At 44.5% G+C, this 20,561-nt stretch overlaps 1 pseudogene; it reads left to right on the top strand.

The window, feature by feature from the left end:
* Positions 1 to 19,019: 19,019 nt before the first annotated feature.
* Positions 19,020 to 19,471, top strand: LOC101126674 (PEST proteolytic signal-containing nuclear protein-like; annotated as a pseudogene).
* The last annotated feature ends 1,090 nt before the right edge of the window (positions 19,472 to 20,561 follow it).

Genomic DNA, 20,561 nt, shown 5'->3' with positions numbered 1-20,561 from the left:
GAATCGGAGCCCAGAAGCCCTGAGGAGTAATGTGGCTCTCATGCTTTATGGCAGGTTTCCCTAAGAGAGACCCAGGATCTGACCGATGGCATCACTGAAATTCCTCTTTCAGTGAGGCTCCGTTTCCCTAAAGATCCCTGTCCTCAGTGGGTCTCCCCACACACGGGCCTCTCACTCACCCACTGCCCCACCCCCATCTGCTGGCCTCTTCCTGGGCCTTAAAGCTCAGACACCAGACTCTGACAAGGAGCCCTCCATGCCCCGGTAGAGACCATCTTCTCTCACCACTCCTTTTGAGAGAAACAGCCCTCCCTACAATTCTGTTGAATAAGTCTCCTCCTCTGCATCCTGTTTCACAAGTGAAAGCAGTTTAACAGAAGAATGCCAGCTCATAAACGTAGAAATGGGAGAATGAGGAAATCCCCATTCTGTAACCCTTAATGAAATAATTAAATCAGGCAGTGTGCACTAGTGGGTGTCAAACCCTTAGGTGAAAGTGTGCAGGCGAACTGGTGCTAATTGGAAAAAAAAAAAGAAAAAGGTTTTCCATTTTCCATTTTTTTATGGAGACATCTGGCTGTACCTTACAGGAAGATCAAACTCAGTGTCACTAATACTGGCTCAACCTGGCATTATGTGATGCAAAAGAAACACACAACATCATTGTTGCTGTGTGCTTGCCAAAGATGCTTCAATTGAATCAATTGCAAAGCCTCTAGACTTTACTGCAAGTTTACAGGAAACGGAAGAGTTTGAGCCATGAGTTAAATGACAACATGGGAAAAAACTGGACTACCAGAGTGTGGGCATTCTGCAGTCCTGAGCTCTTCCAAAAAAAATCAATGTCAAGAAAAAGGGGTGAAAGATTCTTCTGGTATAAGAACAGCTGAAAAGAAGAAGTATAACAATAAGTACAAATCCGGATTGACTCCCAGCTGGACAAATCAGCACACACACATGCACACAAAAACATTTTGGAGGAAATTACAAATTGGAGGGGATATTGAATGATAGTATAGAATTATTGTTAATGTTTTTAGGTGTGATAATGGCATAATGTTTATTTAGGAGAATGGCTTTAATTTTAGGAGGTGCTGCTGAAGTATTAAAGGGTAAAATGTCTTCATGTCTAAAACTTAATTTAAATTGTTCAGCACAGTACGTGCACATAAGCTGATATGACAAAAGGTTGGTGATTATTGGTTCTAGGTGGTGGATATAGGGAAGGGGTTGTACAATCTGTTCTCCTTCTTTGTATCTTTGAACTTTTTCCATAATAAAAAGTTGGAGAAAAATAAAATGGCAGGTACTAAACAACTAAAAAATTTCTCTACCTTTGCGCTTAGACTTTAAATCAAATCTAGGCTTATGGGAATAAAATTGAAAGATACTATGAGTTATATCTGTATACTTTTGAAAATCATGTGGCCCCAAACTTAAATATGATTTGAATAAATGTATTATATATCACAATTATGTAATATAACCTTACATGCTTTTTTAATTTAAAAAATGAAATATATTCACTTTCCCAACAAATTAGTGTCCACAGCCTGGTGAGCAGGTACAGTGTGGTTAAAGGACATGCAGTTTTAAGATTCGAACTCAAAGTGAGCCCTTTCTCCAGCAGAACCAGTGCACCACAGGAGAGCAGAATTGTCTCAGAAGAGCTGAGTAAATGCACCTTCTTTCTCGGTCCCCTCTGCCCTCCCAGCATCTGCTTCCAGGATCCCAGGGTGCCTCCCCAAGTTTCTGGGTCTGAGTTAATCTGCACTATCTCTACTCTTAGCTCTGTTTAGCATAAAGGCTGCAACAGACAGTCATTATCTGAGTAAATGTGCATGCATGATTTTTTTTTGTTTGTCTGAGGCCTCTTCTCAGGAAAATGTGTGTTGGTCACAGTTTGCACACATGAGCTTGACACCTCAAGTCCTGAAGGTTTCCAGAGGAGGACTGCCCCCTGCAAGGTGGGGTCTAACAGATAGTTATGATGGTTAATTGTATGTGTGAACTTGACTGGGGCATGGGGTGCCCAGATATGTGGTCAAACATTATTCTGAATGTGTCTGTGAGGGGGTTTCTGGATGAGATTGACAAGTGAGTCAGTACACTGAGGAGAGCAGATGGCCCTTCCTAGTGTGGGTGAGCCTCGCCCAATTAGTTGAGGGCCTGAGTAGACTGTTATTGAAGACAAAAAGCCAACACTCTCCCTAGTTAGAGAGAAGTCTCTAACTAGGAGAATCCTCTTAGGACTGGAACTGGGACCTTGGACCTATAGACATTGGATGTGTTAGCTTCCATAATTGCATGGGCCAGTTCCTTATAATAAAGCCTTTGTGTATGCTATAGGTATACCTCCTGTGGATTCTGTTTCTCTGGAGAGCCCTGACTGATGCAGTGGCCCCAGGGAAAGGGCAGAACCTCACAGATATGGCCACTGTGGTAGAAGGGAGCCCGGGGCTACAGTGGGGACAAGCGGCTTGTGGTCAGTCCATCTGCAACTTGCCAGATATCTCAGAGCCATTTCTTCTCTGTCAGCTTGCTCTACACAGAACTTGGGGGAAATCACTTTAAAATATTGACCCCGATATGGATTTGTAGAATGAAACTTGGCTTTTTGTATAATAACTCTGTCTTGACCCAAATGAAGCCTTTGACTCACTGCCAGAGCTCTTTAGGGAGGCGTGTTCATTTGGTGACAGAGATGTCTTCCAATGCTGAATCTCAGCACTTCAGTTGTGGCTCCACAGTGATTACATCACTGTGTCCCATCATTAAGCCCTTAATGTGTTCCCACTTCCAACCTCATGGTCAGCCAGAAATCATCAGAAGCTTCAGGAATTGTTCCTTTTTTTTTTTTTTTTAAGACGGAGGCTTGCTCTGTTGCCCAGGCTGGAGTGCAATGGTGTAATCTCAGCTCACTGCAACCTCCGCCTCCTGGGTTCAAGCAATTCTCCTGCCTCAGCCTCCTGAGTAGCTGGGATTACAGGTGCCCACCACTGTGCCTGGCTAATTTTTGTATTTTTTAATAGAGATGGGGTTTCACCATGTTGATCAGGCTGGTCTTGAACTCCTGACCTCGGGTGATCTACCTGCCTCGGCCTCCCAAAGTTCTGGGATTACAAGCATGAGCCACCGGGAATTGTTCTTTGTACATTTCATATTTTGTAATGATGTTTGTAATATTCAGAAACATAAGTAGTTTGTGTGTGTGTGTGTGTGTGTGTGTGGTGTGTATGGTCCGTGTGTGTGCATGTCTCTGTGTGTGCATGTTTGCATGTTTGTGTTTACTGGAGAGGCAGGGAATGTGTCTGTCCCTCTGTGGAAGATGCAAACATGGCCTCTGAGGCCTCTTTTGGTCTCCTGCTTGGCTTTCTGCTTGCTCTGAGCTCTGCCTTCTCCTTTCTTTCCCTGGTTACATCTTGCCCAGGGAGAGTTCGTGTTACCCTCAGGCGCAAGTTACACAGCACATCTGAGTGGGAAGCACACACCCACACCAGGTTCATGAACTTCTAGGGGCCTTAAGTCATTGTTGATGAAAAATATATTAGTACCCTTAATAACCAAAAGGCGAACTCAAACAACACAGCACTTTTCTGGGTGAAATATCTCCCCCGAATCCCTTCCCTTGGCTGGTAACAGAATGGGAATTCACCACCACCTTGGGCAAGTGATGACTTCCTTTCCTTTTTCAACCATTATATAGTAAGATGAAACTCTCAAACGACCTGAAAGTGAGATGAAAATCACCTCAAAAGAACCAGTATTATGAAACAAGTTTAAATTAAAAACAAAGAATATTTCAACAGTCTGTCTTCAGCATATCCATGTGATGAAAGCAGGTGGCCCCACTGAGTGTGGGTGGGCCTCACCTAATCAGTTGAGGGTTTGAAAAGCCTTCACTCTATCCATCTGAATTGTGAGGACTCAAGTGCAGTTAGACATACGAAATGAAAGAATTATAATAAATGGGATAACAGGCAGGTTTAGCTCTTTTAAACATAGAAATAGTTGTAGAAAGGCCATATGGATATGGTGGGGGCAGAGAAGGAATGCCCACTGAGCTTATTGGAGACCATGCTAGGGTTGCTTCATATACCCTTTTATGAAGCAGAGAGGTTGCTGACATTGCAGCAATGAGAAAATAAAGGCCTGGAGAGGGGACCTCATTCAAGTCTACACAACCCATAAGGAGGAGAGCCATTGATTCCTATAGAACCACAACCTGTCTCCTCTCTCCATTCTGTTCCCAACCTCTTGCCAGTGATATTGATGGTAAACATGCTGTTTAACCACAACGTGAAAGGCACAGGAGCAAATATCCAAATTATTGCAGCAAACAGCTGGCAGGAGACATTTGCTCAGAGATGCCCCATCACTATGAATTGAGCATTGTTATCTACAGTGCATTCTCGGAGAACATACGTCAAACTCAGAGTTTGCTACCTGAAGCATCACTTTAGGATCTGGAAAAAAATTAACAAATTATTCTGGCATGAGGAATCGGACTTCCACTGGGCAGGATGTAGGGTTTTCAGATGCAGTGGGAGCAGACAGGGAAATAGGAACTCAGCTGGCAGAGGTGATGAGGGTCTAATATGTTCTTGCACATGTGTTTTTGTTAAGAGCCTGTACATTCTGAGAGCCAGGAGAAAGGTTAGAAGACACACTGCTGGGGGGAGGCACTCTTGATTCCCTCTCTACTGTTTTGACTGAGGCTTACTGGAGGCTCATAGTGAAGCCTGCATCTGAATTCCACAAACAGGCAGTGCCATCTTTAGCAGTCTTGATGCTCTGAGTCAAATTAGTCCAAAAAACTTTCTTGTCTTTGTGGATACCACACCTGGGGGGTGTGGTGGGGGCTGGCTCGCTGGAGGAGTGCTCTTCACTTACAAACTGTTTATACACACTGTAAACTGTAAGTCAACAAAAGTGCCCAGTTGTGTTTGAATCGTTCATTCAATAGCATGCAGTGGATGGGGTGGTTATGCACAAACCTGTTTGCATTCTGCATAGACTGGTTCGGCGTATTCCTCCCCTGCCCCTGGCTCTTTGAACAAGTGTCGACAATGTTGTGGAATAACTTTTCTTCTTCTTGGCTACCAAAAGGTTTACTTTATGGTAGGAATGGAGAGAGAGGGTGGAAATGAATATAAAGGGTAATTGCCAATTTCCTTATTCTTCGGACATCAAAGCCAGTGGATTTTAAGCAGAGAGGACTGAAGGAGTTTTGATGGGGCAATAAGGGCAAATGCCAGCCAGTACTGCTGATCTAGTGCTTATGCCATGCTGGGCACTGTTCAGAGAGCTCTACACACAGAGACTCACTTACTCCTCATAGCAACCCTGTGAGACCAATACCAATATCATCCCATTGTTCGATGAGAAAACCAAGGTACAGAGAAACTTTATACATTTGCTCAGAGTCGCACGGCTGGTAGGTGGCAGAGCTCTGAATTGACCCTGGATACTGTAAAGATGGCTGGGGTGCCTTGTCCAGTTGAAGTTTGTTGATGCATTTTAACCCTTTGGAGGTTGCAACTCCTGAAAGACACTGGGCTGACTTTTTTTTGTGCATGAACACCACCCAGGGTGCCTGCAGAGAGCCAGGGGGTCTGGCTGGAGCCCAAGGACAGAGTGGGGAGGACAGATGCCATCACAGACCCTCAGTCTTGCCACTCCCCACATCTACTCTCAAATCTGGAATACCATGGGCTGGTTTGGGTGAGACTGGATGGAGCCCACCCAGATTCCTTTTGGACAGCCCCAGCTGCAGACCTTGAGGACAGCCATTACAGGCTGGATGCTGCCGTGGGAAGAGCAGTGTGGGGGTGGGGAGAGGGGAGAGGGCTTGCTTCTTGTCTTGCTTTCACCATAACTCTTGGTTAATAAAGAAACTACTTAACCTTTGGGTTTGTCCTCATCTGAAAATGGTACACTCTAGCGATCAGTACAATGTTAAATATTGGGGCATTTAAAAGAATAGTAGGATTCTACAACTTTACACAATATACACATGAGTGAAAAGTTTTTTTTCCATATTAGTTGAATTGAAATCATGCAAAACCTTACTTCTTAATTTAAAAAAAAAACTAAATCTGAGGTTTAAGAGAGAAAATGTCTCCATAATCTAAGCTCTCACCTCAAGAAACTAGAAAAAGCTAGCAAAATGAATGTCAAGCAAGCAGGGAAGGACACAAGAAAGATAAAAGCAGAAATTAAATTAAAACAGAAAAAATCAATGAAACAAAAGGTACATCTTTGAAAAGATCAATAAATTGGCACATTCTAGCAAGACTGACAAAAAAAGAGAGAGAGAGAAGGCAGAGATTACCAATATAAGGAGTGAACAGAGGCTATCACTACATACCCCACAGACATCAGAAGGATACTAAAGGAATACAGTAAACAATTCAACACACATACATTTTATGATGTAGATGAAATGAACCAATTCATTGAAAAGCACAGCTACCACAGTTCTCGCAATATGAAATAAGCAATTTGAATAGCCCTATTAACTATTAAGAAAATAGAATTTATAAACTCTCAAAAAAGAAACTCAAGGCCCAAATTGTGTCACTAAAAAAGGCTACCAAACATATAAAAAATTTAACAACAATTCTACACAATCTCATCCAGAAAACAGAAGAAGTAGAGATGCTTCCTAACTCATTTTATGAGGTAAGTAGGATACTTACTCCAAAACCAAAGACAGTACCAAAACATGATACAGACCAGTATTCCTCAAAAATATAGACACAAACATTCTTAAGAAAATACAGCAAATATAATTCTACAATATACAAAAATAATTATGTACTATGATCAAGTTGGGTTTATTCCAAAGATAAAAGGCTGGGTTAAAATTTTAAAAATCAAGCCCTATAGTCTACAATACTAATAGGCTTAATGAGAAAAATTATGTGATTATATCAATTTATACAAAAAAATTTGACAAAATTCAAGGCCCATTTATGATAAAACTCTCAGGAAATTAGAAATAGAAAGGACCTTCCTCAATGTGATAAACAGCATCTGCAAAAAGCAACAGCTATCATCATAGTTAATGGTGAAAGACTGAATGCATTCCTTTGAGATCTGGGAAAAAAACAAGATGTCCCCTTTCTCTACTTCTATTCAACATAGCACTGGAAGTTCTAGCCAGCACAATAAGAAAATAAAAGAAAATGAAGGCATGTAGATCTAAAAGAAAGATACAAAGTGTCCCTATTGCAGATGACATGATAATCTGCATGAAAAATCTCAAGCCATCTACAAAAACAAAACAAAATAACACAAGGCAAAACAAACAAGCACATGAATAAAAACCTCCGAGAACTAATAAGCAAAGTTGCAAGATATAAGACCAACCCAATAGTATTTTTATACACTCACAATGAACATATGGAAACTGAAATTAAAAATACAATATCTCATACAATCAGTAACACAAAATAAAGTTATCAGGTGTAAATCCAACAAAACACTTACAGGATTTGTATGCTGAAAAAGACAAAGCTGAAAAGAAAAAATAAAAATAAAGACAGACATACCATGTTCATGGATTGGAATACTCAACATAATAAAGGTGTCAATTCTTCCAAATTGGTAAACAGGCTTATCACGATTACTATCACAATTTCAGTAAGATTTTTTGTGAACATAAATAAGATTATTCTAAAATCTATATAGGAAAGCAAAGGAACTAGAATGGCTAAAACAATTCTGAAGATAAAAAATATAATCAGACCTATCAGTTTATCAGACTCCGATACTTAATATGTAGGTACATTACTCAAGACTCTGTGCTACTGGTAGAGGGAGAGACACATTGATCAATAGAACAGAATAGAGAGCCCAGAAATAGCCCCACACAGGTGTGGTCAACAGATTTTTGACAGAGGTGCAAAGCAGTCCAATGAAAGAATGATAGTCTTGTCAACAAATAGTGCTGGGTCAGTTGGATATCCACAAGCAAAAAAATGTACCTTGACCTAAACCTTACACTTAATACAAAAGCTAACTCAAAGTGGATCACAGATTAAAATGTAAAGGGTTTATACCCCCTTTACATTTAAATGAAGCTTTTATATTTAAATGAAATACCCCTTTACATTTAAATAAAACTTTTACAAGATAACATAAGAGAATATCTTTGGGACTTAGGGCTTGGTGAAAAGTAATTTAAAACGATAGCAAGGTGTGATCTATAAAAGAAAAACATCAATAAAGAGGACCTCATTAAAATGAAACCTAGCTCTGCAAAAGACACTATGAAGAGGGTGGAAAGACAAGCTATAGACTGGAAGAAAACATTTGAAAACTGCAGATCTGACAAAAGGGCTCGTAACTAGAATTTGTAAAGAATATATTAAAAACTTGACAGTAAGAAAATCAAACAATTCAAATAGAATATGGGCTAAAGATATGAAGAAGACACATGGATAAAGGCACATGATCAGCCATTAGGGAAATGCAAATAAGGTCATGATGAAATTTCACTACAGATCTATGAGAACAGCTAGAACAAAAGATACTGCCAATGCCAAATGTTTGTAATGATGTGGAGAAACTGGATCACTCTAGCAGGAATGTAACATGGTACAGCCACTTTGGAAAAGAATTGGGCAGTTTATTAAAAAATTAAACATACAATACCAAACAACCCAGCAACTGCTCTCCTGGGCATGCATCCCATTGGAATTAAAAATAAATTCATCCCTGTGGAATTCTATGGAATGTCGACAGAAAACCTGCACATGATTGACCATAGCAGCTTTACTTGTAATAGTCAAAACCTGGAAACAGCCAAAATATGCTCATTAGGTGATTCACTAAATGGATGGTGGCCATCTACCAAGGAGTTTTACTCAGCGATATAAAGGATCCACTGTTGATACATGCAACAACTTGATTGAATCCCAAGACTATTATGCTGAGTAAAAAAACCCAAAATCTGTGTGATTTTTGTGGCAGGCCAGGTCTCACTGACAACCGTTTCAGTACTGACTGAGTGGTTAAGTTAAATATTAGAAATCAATGCCCTTATACAAAGGCTGGGATGTAACAAAAGCCCATTAGGAGTTTGGCCTAGGCTTTTCCTGGGCCTTAAAGCATGACAAAATAATGAAGGAATTCTTAACAGGGCCCATTTAGGATTAAACAAGTCTTATTGTGGGTCTGAAGAAACTCCCCAGGCCTCCACAAACAAGTTTACTGGGGGTCTGAAGGAACTCCTCAAACCTCCGTGATTTAGCAGGAGACAAAATAAGGGTAATCACCTCAGCACCTGGACCCATTTAGATTAAGTAAATATACTGAGGCTCCAGAGGAAGGTCTTCAGGACTCAGACCTTAGTTACAGATTAAAATAAGTTAATCACTTAGCCTTTAGATGAATGCACACTTACACATAGATATATAGCTTAGAAGGTATATAAGCTCTGAAAAACTTTGTAATTTTGAGTTGGTCTGGTGATAATTTACAGGCCTTCTCCCCGTAACTGGTTATAGAAATAAAAACTCTCTTCCTCCCCAGTTCATCTGCATCTCGTTATTGGGCCACAAGAAATAGCACCCCCACCCCCACCCCCACACCCCCACCCCCCACCCTGCTCAGTTTGGTCCATGAAAAATTTCACTTACATAATATACATGGAGATGGGAAACAGATTAGTGGTTGCCAGGGGCCAGGACTGAGGGGCTGGTAGTGAGAGAGAAATGGGTGTAAACATAAAGGAGACTAGGGAGATCTTTGGGCAATGAACTTGTTCTGTAACTTGATTGCAGTGATGGTGACATGAATCTATGCATGTGATAAATGGCACAGAACTACACACATCACACACATACACACAACATGCTGTGCAATGTCAATTTCCTGGTATTGATATTACACTTATGTAAGGTGTAACCATTGGAGGAACTGGGTGAAGGGTACATGGAACTCTCTGTACTATCTTTACTTATACTTGCAAATTCCTGTGATTCTACAATTCTTTCTAAATAAAAAATTAAACATTTAAATAATTAAAAATCAGAAAACCCACTTTTGTGTCTGTGGGTGTGAAAAATTTAACAAGAGATGTCCCTCTGTTCCACTAGGCAATTTAAAGGGTAAATGTGTTCTAAAGCCCATACCCAAGTATTGAAGAGTAGACCCCTCCATGAGAAGGAGCTGGGTTATCCTCTCATTAGGCAAGTGGGGCGGCAGGAAACTGCACATAGAAATACCATGGACTTGGTTTGGAATCATGTTGCTGTTCCTGGAGCCTGCGGTCTCAATGAGGAATGGCTTTTTTCTAAACTATTCTCTTTCCAGACAATGCAAATACAGCACATAGAACTCCAAAACCTTGAGCCACAAATCCCAGGATCCCTTGGGGAAGCTGGAGGAAGGCTGGGGGCTGCAGGCTCTCTGTATCCAGAGAGACGTGCTCAGTGCTGGTGGCCAGCTTGGCCATTTCCTGCTTCATGGATCTGAGCTTGGCACCAGCACTTCTTGCCATTTCTCAAGTGGCTCATTGCCCTTAACTCTGACTTTTAGATGACCACATGGCTCCCAGCTGTAGACTTTATTTTTCCTGAATTTATCCACTTATCTCCTCTTGGTTAGCCTGAGCATCTAAACTTAAAATCATAATGCTACAAAATTTTTTCCTTCCTTTTTTCCCTTTTATTTATCCTTAAATGCCTATGTGCCCATTATAGTCAATGAAGCCCTGGTACATCCCACAGTCCCCACAACTTTTATTGAATGGAATTAACTGTATTCCTTATGAATTACAGATGATTTTTTCTAGCACGGTGGCATCTATTTTCAGGTGATTATAGAGGATTCTGAATTACCTTTGGGGCTTCAGACAACAGGTTAGGCCCTGCAGGTAGGCGTTTTTCTGGGTTTATCATTTACCTCTGCTTTTATCTGGTTTTGCAAAATCCTAAAGCCACAACTAGGGTCTTGCATCTGGGGGCTTTCCTAATTAGAGATTTCAGTCCTAAAGCAAAGATCAGAAGCTGTCTTAGACTTCTGGAGTTGAAGGACTCTGGTCATTTTGTTACTTCCCTTTTTGTTTGGGACAGCAAGAGACAAGAAAGTCGTGGGGAAGGGAGGCTGGGATGGTGTTGATGGGCTTGTGTGCTGGGTTTATGAAAGACTGAGGGCATTTATAAAGAAGAGCTTCAATGTTTCTTAAGTACAATTCTTATTAGGCGACTATATAAAATTCCATTTTAATCATTAAAAATGGCGGTGCAGGTGGTCATTTCACATGGCTCAATGTAACACATTCTCCTGGGAAACAGCCTTTCTTCGTCTGTCCTTTCCCTACCAAAAACACACAGTCTTCTTTCCTCTTTTTGTCCCTCGACACCCTCTTCCAACAAGCCTCCTCTCATCCCAGCACTTCCATCCCAACCAACCACAATATTTACCGGTTCCCAGGAGACAGCCGTATTTGATGTGGTTTGCAAACATCAGCATTGTAGACCAAATGGGAATGGGCTTGACAGGAAGCTGATGGGAGAGAATTCTCCTGGTGTGAACCCTTCAGGATTCCCAGTGGCAGTAAAATGAGGAGGAGGAGGAGACGGGGAGATGATCATTAATGAGCCTTCTGCATAGCTTCATCCTGAGATTCCAGCTCAGGCACCCAGGGATTTGCTTTCCTGTGCTCCTGAGTCAAGTTTCTTATACCCAGGGCCCATGTTGTTCCCTTTCTTGGTTCTGGAGGGAAATCTAGCAAGCTCACTGTCAGCATCCTCCTCGGCAAGTCCGAATTGCAGCCTCTTCCACTTTGCTAAGCCAGTTTCCACCCCTTCATCCACTTCTCTCCCAAACGCTTGCTGTCTTTCTCCCTAATGTCGCTGGTCCAGCTTTCTTCATCCCTTTGGCCTTCAAATCTGGTAAATTTATTGCCACTAGAGTGGAGTTTCAGGAGTGTGAGAAGGTAAGTGTGGTGAATGCAATATATTCAGGTGGAAAACGCATTGGGTTTTAAGCACAGGGAAATCATCTCGTTTTAAACAATAATAACAACAGCACAACGTTTCCTTAGACAACTTCATCCTCCTCCTGCCCACAGCTACCATCTTTCCTCATCTTCCTAGAAAAGTAATATTTCCTCTCTTTCTCCTCAGCTCTCTCCCATTTAGCTTGAATCCATTACTGCAAGCAGAACACCTCCTGCTAACGCTGCCCAGGTCCTCGGTGCCTACACCACGGCCCTTCTCCTCCACCGTGACCACCCAGCCAACTCTGCCAGTACGGATCCTGCTTTGGGGCAGTTGCTTTTCCCTAGATCATCTGTTGATTCTCCTGTCTGCTACTCCTTTGCTCTACTTTGCAGATGCCTCTGGTTTTACTCAGGGCTGCACCTGGGGCCTTCTCATTTCTAATTTTCTCTTTAATTTCCGTAATAGTCATGCATCGTTCACAACTTCACTCTTCCCAATTCATGCCTCACACTGTAGCCAAAGGGGTCTTCTCAAAATGCCCCTCTATAGCTCCTCAGCTCCTGGGGTGAAGTCCACACTCTTGCACGGCCTACGTGCTCTGTGTATCCTGGCTCCAGCCATCTCTGCCTTGTCACACCAATACTCTCTCGGCTGTCTCCTCCCCACCTTCAGAAAGCTCATTCTTGTCATGCTGCCTCCTGCCACAGGGCTTTTGCCGTCCCCCCTCCTTAAGCGTTTGCCTCCTTGCTTACCACATTAAATCCCACACATGTTCCAGACAAGTGGTCCTTCCTGCAGGAAGCCTTCCGTGATATGTCTGATTTGCTCCATATTACCTCCTGGCCATTGAAGAGGTAAATCTCCCCTAATTCCCCTTCCTTCACCCCAAATTGGATTCTGCATCTGCCTTCAGACCTTGCTCCCCATTCTCCAGAAGGCTTGGATCTCTGTTACACTTGAGCAACACATCTGTGAGATTTTTCCTTCATTCAAGCCAGTTTCAAGGCATGATGCAGAGGGTTGTTTCTGTCTTCCCACGTGGTAGAAACATAGTTTTTACTCACTTCTGCCCACTTTGACTTGATGGCAGTTCCTGACCTTTCTTGAGGAGGGGAGGATTTATCTTTTTTCAAATTACTCACATAAACTGATCTTTTTATTTTTAAAATTCACTTAATTAAAATGCACATTAACATTCAGGATGTCTAGACTATTTTCAGTCTCACCCTGGCATGCCACAACCACCCCATGCCAGGATCTGGCACTCAGGAGCCCTGGAAGATCTCCTGGGGAGTCCTGCATCCAGACCTGCCTGCTTACCTGGGGGTATCAGCTTGATGACCCTCCTGGTCAGGGCTGGAGCTGTAGAGGTGGCCAGATGTGCCCAGCAGAGCCACAATGCAGAGAAAGAACAAGGTTTCATCTCACTTACAGTCTTCCAGGGTCAAGAGATTTTTATTCACCAAATTAAAATGTTCGACAGTTGGTTGCTTAATACAAGTGGGCAGGAGGGACCAGGGCCCTGGGAGAATAGACAGCCACTTTGGCTAGATTCCAAAACCTGGAGACAGTAGAAGTGTAGGCTCAGCAACTCTGTGGTCCTGAAGCTCAAGAGGACCCTGAGAAAAGGGTGGAGAAAGAAACTGTGTGTGTGTGTGTGTGTGTGTGTGTGTGTGTATCTGTGTGTACAGCAGGGATTTCAGAACCTTACAAGGCAGTTTTCTGTAGGCAGGACAGGCTGATTTGAAGAGGTTGCCCTGTTTACCTCCCTCGGGCTCCTTGCTGATCAGTTGCTTCTGATGCCTTGGGGATCTGACAATATATTTGGAATGTTTTATGCCAGTTACCGCTTTGGTTACTAGTATTTTCCCTTCCCTTCCCTTCCCTCCCCTCCCCTCCCCTCCCCTCCCCTCCCCTCCCCTCCCCTCCCCTCCCCTCCCCTCCCCTCCCCTCCCCTCCCTTCCCCTCCCTTCCCCTCCCTTCCCCTCCCCTCCCCTCCCCTCCCTTCCCTTCCCTTCCCTTCCCTTCCTTTCCTTTCTCCTTCCTTCATTCCTTCCTTCCTTTCTTTCTTTCTTTCCTTCTTTCTTTTTTTGAGACAGAGTCTCACTCTGTTGCCCAGGCTGGAGTGCAGTGGCATGATCTCGGCTCACTGCAACCTCTACCTCCCGGGTTCAAGTGATTCTCCTGCCTTAGCCTCCCGAGTAGCTGGGATTACAGGTGCCCACCACCACACCCAGCTAATTTTTGTATTTTTAGTAAAGACAGCGTTTCCCCATGTTGGTCAGGCTGGTCTTGAACTCCTGACCTCAGGTGATCCCCTCGCCTGCCTCAGCCTCCCAAAGCACTGGGATTATAGGCATGAGCCACTGTGCCCGGCAGTTACTGGTATTTTCAATTCATTTTCTACTATGTTGGAAGAAAATTTAAGATGAAAACAGTCTTATTTTTCTCCCACTATCAATCTTATTTGATTCAGATGTCAAGAAAGCAAGGTGTTTTCTGTGTTAACCTAGAATTTTAAAATACTGCTGCTGGTATTATATTATGCTCTCCTAAATTTGCAGGACAATGGCCATGCTGTGAGCATCCACAAAGTGGAAGATTAGATCCACTCATTATTCAAGCAACATATATTTATATTCTTGTCACTTTTAATGAAATTTTCAACATAAACTTGCTACATTTATCAGTGTTCTTTCTGCCATGCACTCTGTCACATAGAGAGTAAATTCCAGGTCCCTTTAAAAAGAAACTAGAACATATGGTTTGGGCAACTAAGTACTTTCTGCTCTCCCTCCCTCTCTCTGTCCCTCCCATCTATCATTCATTGATTTCTGTATCTAATCCATTAACTAATGTTGCCATGCCAGGCCCAGAACTGGCACTGGGAGCACAGTGATGAATGGGACTAAATATCTGTCCTCAAAAAGCCTATAATCTAGGAGAGAGGGAAGAACAGAAGATAGAAGTGGCGACAAGTATGACAGCTGCTCTCATGGAGGGGCAGCAAGACTGGAAGCACGCAGGGTGGGGCAAAGGCCTCCTGACAGAGGAGGGGCTTGCCCTCCAGCTTGCAGGACACACACACACACACACTCGCGCGCGCGCGCACGCACGCACATGTGTGGCACAGACCCCAGCCCCCAGCTCAGGGGCGCTGGGAAATGGAGCTAGCCTGGAGTGTTCCAGCTCTCTGAGCATTGCCATCTGTGTGTGTGTGTGTGTGTGAGAGTGCATACACGTGTGTGTCTGTCTCTGTATTTACACGTGCATGTTTGTGCATGTGTGAGTGTGTGGGAATGTAAGAATGTGTGTAGAATGTGTGTAAAATGTATGTTTTGTGTAGTGTGTAGCGTGTGTGTGGTATGTGTGTGGTGTGTAATGTGTGTGCCTGTGTGTGTGGTGCGTGTATGAATATAAGTATGTGTTGTGTAGTGTGTTGTGTGTAGTGTAGTGTGTGTGTTTCTATGGTGTGTGTGGTGTGTTGTTTTTGTTGTGTAGTGTGTGCTTGTGTGGTGTGTGTATGTGGTATGCGTGTGGGATATAGTGTGGTGTGTGGTGTGTATGTATAGTGTAGTATTGTCTGGTGCATGAGTGTGTTGTGTGTGGTGTTGTGCGCATGTGCTTGTGTGGTGTGTGGTGTGTGTCTGTTGTACGTAGTGTCTATGGTGTGTGTATTGTGTGGTGTGCATGTGTTTGTGTGGTGTGTGTGTTGTATAGTCTGCACTTATTTGTATTTTGTGTGTTGTGTGCTGTGTAGTCTGCATGTGTTTGTGTGTGTTGTTTGTATTGTGTAATGTGTGTTGTGTAGTCTGCATATGTTTGTGTGTTGTGTGTATTGTATGTTGTGTAATCTGTATGTGTTTGTGTGTTGTGTGTGGTATGTTGTGTGCATGTGTTTGTGTGTGGTGTATGGGTGTGTTGTGTGTTGTGTAGTCTGTGTATGTGGTGTGCGAATGTGTGTTGTGTCATCTGTGTGTGTTCGTGTGTGGTGTGCATTGTGCAGTTTGTGTGGTGTGTGTGTGTGGTGTTGTGTAGGTTGTTGGGTGGTTGTGAGGTGTGGTGTGTGCATGCGTTTGCGTGTGGCATATGTGAGTGTGTTGTGTGTTGTGTAGTCTGTGTATGTGTGGTGTGAGGTGTGTGTTTTGTGTAGTCTGCATGTGTTTGTATGGTGTGTGTGTTGTATAATCTGCATGTGTTGGTGAGTTGTGTATGGTGTGTTGTGTGGATGTGTTTGCATGTGGTGTATGTATGTGCGTGTGTGTTGTGTAGCCTGCGTGTATTTGTGTGTGGCATGTGTTGTGTCATCTGTGTTTGTGTGTAGTGTGTGTGTGTGCGTTGTGTAGTTTGTGTGGTGTGTGTGTGTTGTGTAGGTTGTTGGGTGGTTGTGGGGTGTGGTGTGTGCATGTGTTTATGTGTGGTGCATGTATGGTTGTGTGTTGTGTAGTCTGCATATGTCTGATGTGCGTTTTGTGTGTGTTGTGTAGTCTGCATGTGTTTGTTGTGTGCGTGCTGTGTAGTCTGTGTGTGTTTGTGTGTGTGGTGTGCATTGTGTAGTTAGTATAGTGTGTGTCGTGTGGTGTGTGCATGTGTTTGTGTGTGGTATATGTGAATGTGGGTTCTGTGTTGTGTAGTCTGTGTGTGTGGGGGTGTGGTGTGCATTGTGTAGTTTGTGTGTGTGTGTTGTGTGCATGTGTTTGTGTGTGGTGTATGTCTTTGTTGTGTGTTGTGTAGTCTGTGTGTGGGGGGTGTGGTGTGCATCGTGTAGTTTGTGTGTTGTGTGCATGTGTTTGTGTGTGGTGTATGTGTGTGTTGTGTAGTCTGCATGTGTTTGTGTGGTGTGTGTGACTGTGTGAATGGAACGTGAAAGTGTGAGTGTGTGTCTGCGTTGCAGGGGCCGGCGGTGGGAAGGGAGAGATGCTGAGGATCCCCGCCTGGCTCCTGGAGGTATCCCGGCCTTTTTGCAGGCTTCACAGCTGGTGGGTGTCCTGGCCTGGGGGCATTAGACAAGCAAGGCTTCAATAATGAGGCTGGAGCGTCAGACTCTGTGGAATCAGGGAAGCTGGGGACCTTAGCTTCCTGAGGTGGCTCGATAAGACTTTGCTCACCCTGAGCAGTGGCACCTAGCAGAAGCAGGCGAGAGGATCCCAAGCGGACATTTTCTTTAAAGCTGGTGGTTAAGGTTCCTAGACAGGCACAGGGAACTTGTTGGATAAGTCCCAATCACCCCCACTTCTGCATATATTGGATCGGTGTCCCTGCATTGATGCTGTTGCAGCGTCCTCATTTTCCAAGCGCCCATGGCCTAAGAAAAGGCCAAACAGGACCTAACAGGTGTCTGAGGAGGCTGAGAAAAGAGGCTGGAGGCTGACTGCTGGTCTTGGAGACTCCCCCCGGCAGGGGGCTGAGCAGGGGCTGCGGGGAGCAGTGAGAGCTCTGGAAGCTGCACAGTGGTTCACAAGCGTGGCTGCACATTTAAATCCAGAGGAACTTAAAGCAGCACTTTCACCACACTCCAGCCCAACTGAACACGAATTTCAGGCTTTGTGGTTTTGATCCCCAGGTTATTAGGTTTGTGATCGAGGTTGAAGACCAGCATCTGCCTAGTTCCTAGTGTGGTCCTGGGATCACCTGTGTCTAGACTGTCCAAGTTACAGAGCTAGATCCTTAGACCTAACACAGACTTGGGGTCTGAGGCTATGGGTGGGCCTGGGAACCTGTATGACAGTGCAGTTAATAGGATATTTTTAGTTACACCCCAGTCAAACCAAACCGACTGGGCTCCACATAGGGCAAGGGAAAAGTAAAGAAAGGATGCTTGGCTGGCGAAAAAGGCAGGTGGCCCCACTAAGCATCAAACATGTGGCAGGGATAAGCCTGGGCTCTAGGGGGTGTATAGCGGTGAAAAGAGCAGGCTCTGCTGTCAAAAACATGTGGGAGGCAGACAGCCTAATTAACATGTACAATAAAGGGTGCAAATGCTGCATGTGCAGTGCAGCATGAAAATGATACATGTATGATGCAGAGTATATATGCTGCATGTGTGATACAGGATGTAAGTGAAACACGTATGCTGCAGGGTGTATCATACCCTGGGTGTAGACGATGCATGTATAATGCAGAGTGTCAATGCTACATGTATGATGCAGGGTGTAAATGCTGCGTGTGCAATGCTGGGTGCAAATGCTTCATGCCGTTGGGCCCTGGCACTGAGGTATGTGCTGGTATCTCCCCAGTGTAGTGATGTCTCAGAACCTGAAGGATGAAACATTGGTCAGAGTTCTTGGTTGCAGACAACAAAACCCACTTTAAAAAAAGAAAAAAACTGGATGGGTCTTAGTAAATTATATTAGTTGGCTTCCACAAGTTCTGGAACAGAGACCCAGCCTGGACACTACCTAGCCAGGAATCAAGCAGCCCTGAAACCACCAGCGACATCCAGAGAGACGCTCTGGGGAAAAGCTGTTGCTGCTACCTCTGGCCCTTAGCACCCTCCGCACAGAAGCCTGGTCCCCACCACAGCTTCACCCAAAGCAAACTAATGCCCCAGAAGCTGACCTCAAGGGCTCAGAGGCGGAGGAGCTGTGTGAGGGCCGCGGGGAGTCTGGAATGGCAGGCACAGGTTGGTTCTGGGCTTCCTGTTGCCCTTCCCTGCTGAGTTTGGTCAGTTACTTCACTCTGGTGTGACCAGGCAGCCTCTCCCTGGGGTTCCAGCGTGCCCACAGTGAGGAGGTGCTTCCTCCGCAGCTTCCATAGGGAAGGAAGGCAGAGGCCTGGGGAGGCCTGGCCTGGGCTGACCGCTGAGGCTGCTAGAAACGCCACCCTCTGGGCCCCTGGAGCTCTGCGCCAGGGACGGAGGCAGACTGTGGTGGGTGGACAACAATGCGCTTACTCTTGCGGAATGTTTTAGAAACCGTAGCTTCTTTGCTTGCTTTCTATAAACATGTGTATTGTCCATCAATGGCAAGCGTACTTGGAGGTCTTTTTGTGTGGACTGGCATGGGCAGTCAGGCAGAAACATGCTTTGTCAAGAACACAGAAGGGGAGGCCACAGTGGGGAAAATGGCGGAGGGGAGGGCGAGAGCGGAGAAGCCTGAAAAGTCGCAGCGAGCTGGAGCAGCCGGAGGACCTGAAGAGGAAGCAGAAAAACCTGTGAAAACGAAGACCGTTTCTTCTAGTAATGGAGGGGAAAGTTTCAGTCGCAGCACTGAGAAGGGTCAGCTGAAGGAGCTGCAGACCTCTCAACGGAGTCTACAAAGATCTCCACATTGGATTCGCCATAGGTAGTCAGATGATAAAGACATCAGCCATGGCCATCACACTCGGGTCAGGGAGTGAAGCGGAGGAAATGCCTCCAGAAGCCAAGCTGAGGATGAAGAATTTTGGAAGGGATACACCAACACCAGCCGGACCAAACTCCTTCAATAAAGGAGTTTGGGTTTTCTGATAACCAGAAGTTATGGGAGCAAAATATAAAATTTCATCTTGGAAATGTCCGTGAACAAGACAATTAAATGATGTGTTTTGAAATTGGGATGGGGGTGGGTGTAAAGTTAAAAGAAACAGTTTCCTTTTTTAAAGAATGGTATAAGGCCGGGCGTGGTGGCTCACACCTGTAATCCCAGCACTGTGGGAGGCCGAGGTGGGCAAATTGCTTGAGGCCAGGAGTTCAAGACCAGCCTTGCCAACATGGTGAACTGTCTCTACAAAAAAAATATAAAAATTAGCTGGGCATGGTGGCAGGTGCCTGTAATCCCAGCTACTAGGGAGGCTGAGACAGGAGATTTACTTGAACCTGGGAGGCAGAGGTTGCAGAGAGCTGAGATCGCACCATTGCATTCCAGCCTGGGCGACACAGCGAGACTGTCTCAAAACAAACAAACAAACAACAACAAAAAGAATGGTATAAGACATTTTGGGAGCAGCTTCACTTTTTTCGTTTCCATTTTTTTTTTTTAAAGATTGAGAGGTACACTAATAAATGAGAGCTTGAAATTAAAAAAAAAAAAGAACACTCTCTCTAAGGCCTTGCTCCTCAAAGTACCCACAGCAGACAGCACCTGGGAGCTCCTAAGAAAGGCAGAGTCCCTGGCCCCGCCCACCTGGACTCCTGCACCAGAATCTGCATTTTAAGGAGACCCCACAGGAGTTTCCTGGGAACACTGAGGTAGAACAAGCTCTGAGCTGGAGCTGTTCTCAGCCTGTGTGCAGAAACATCTGGGGAGCTATTCACACTCCTAGGTCCAGGGCACAGCCCAGACCAGTGGAACCAGTGTGCCTGGGGGTGTGGGGGAGGGTGAATTGCAGGGACACCTGTTAATTTTTCCCCAGTCAAGCAGGGCTGAGCGTCTGCTCTAGGCTCACCCACCAGCTTTAGCTCACCTGAGCCTGCATCTACATGTACCTGCATAGTTGCTAATCATGGTCTTTGCCTGACCTTCATCTCTGGACCCTGTGGATCCAGAAACTTCCACCCTGCCCTCACTCTCCTGTGTGGCCTCTGCAACTCTCAACAGAGTTGCATCTTGAAACCCTCCTGCATATACCACGCTCAGGCCACTCCACACCCATTAGCCAGCACCACTGGGTGCAGGCCCTGACAGT

Source organism: Gorilla gorilla, chromosome 13 (assembly GCF_029281585.2).
Source record: "Gorilla gorilla gorilla isolate KB3781 chromosome 13, NHGRI_mGorGor1-v2.1_pri, whole genome shotgun sequence".
Lineage (NCBI taxonomy): Eukaryota > Metazoa > Chordata > Mammalia > Primates > Hominidae > Gorilla > Gorilla gorilla.
The sequence above is the reverse complement of the archived record's forward strand: the minus strand, read 5'-3'. Positions and strand labels throughout refer to the sequence as shown.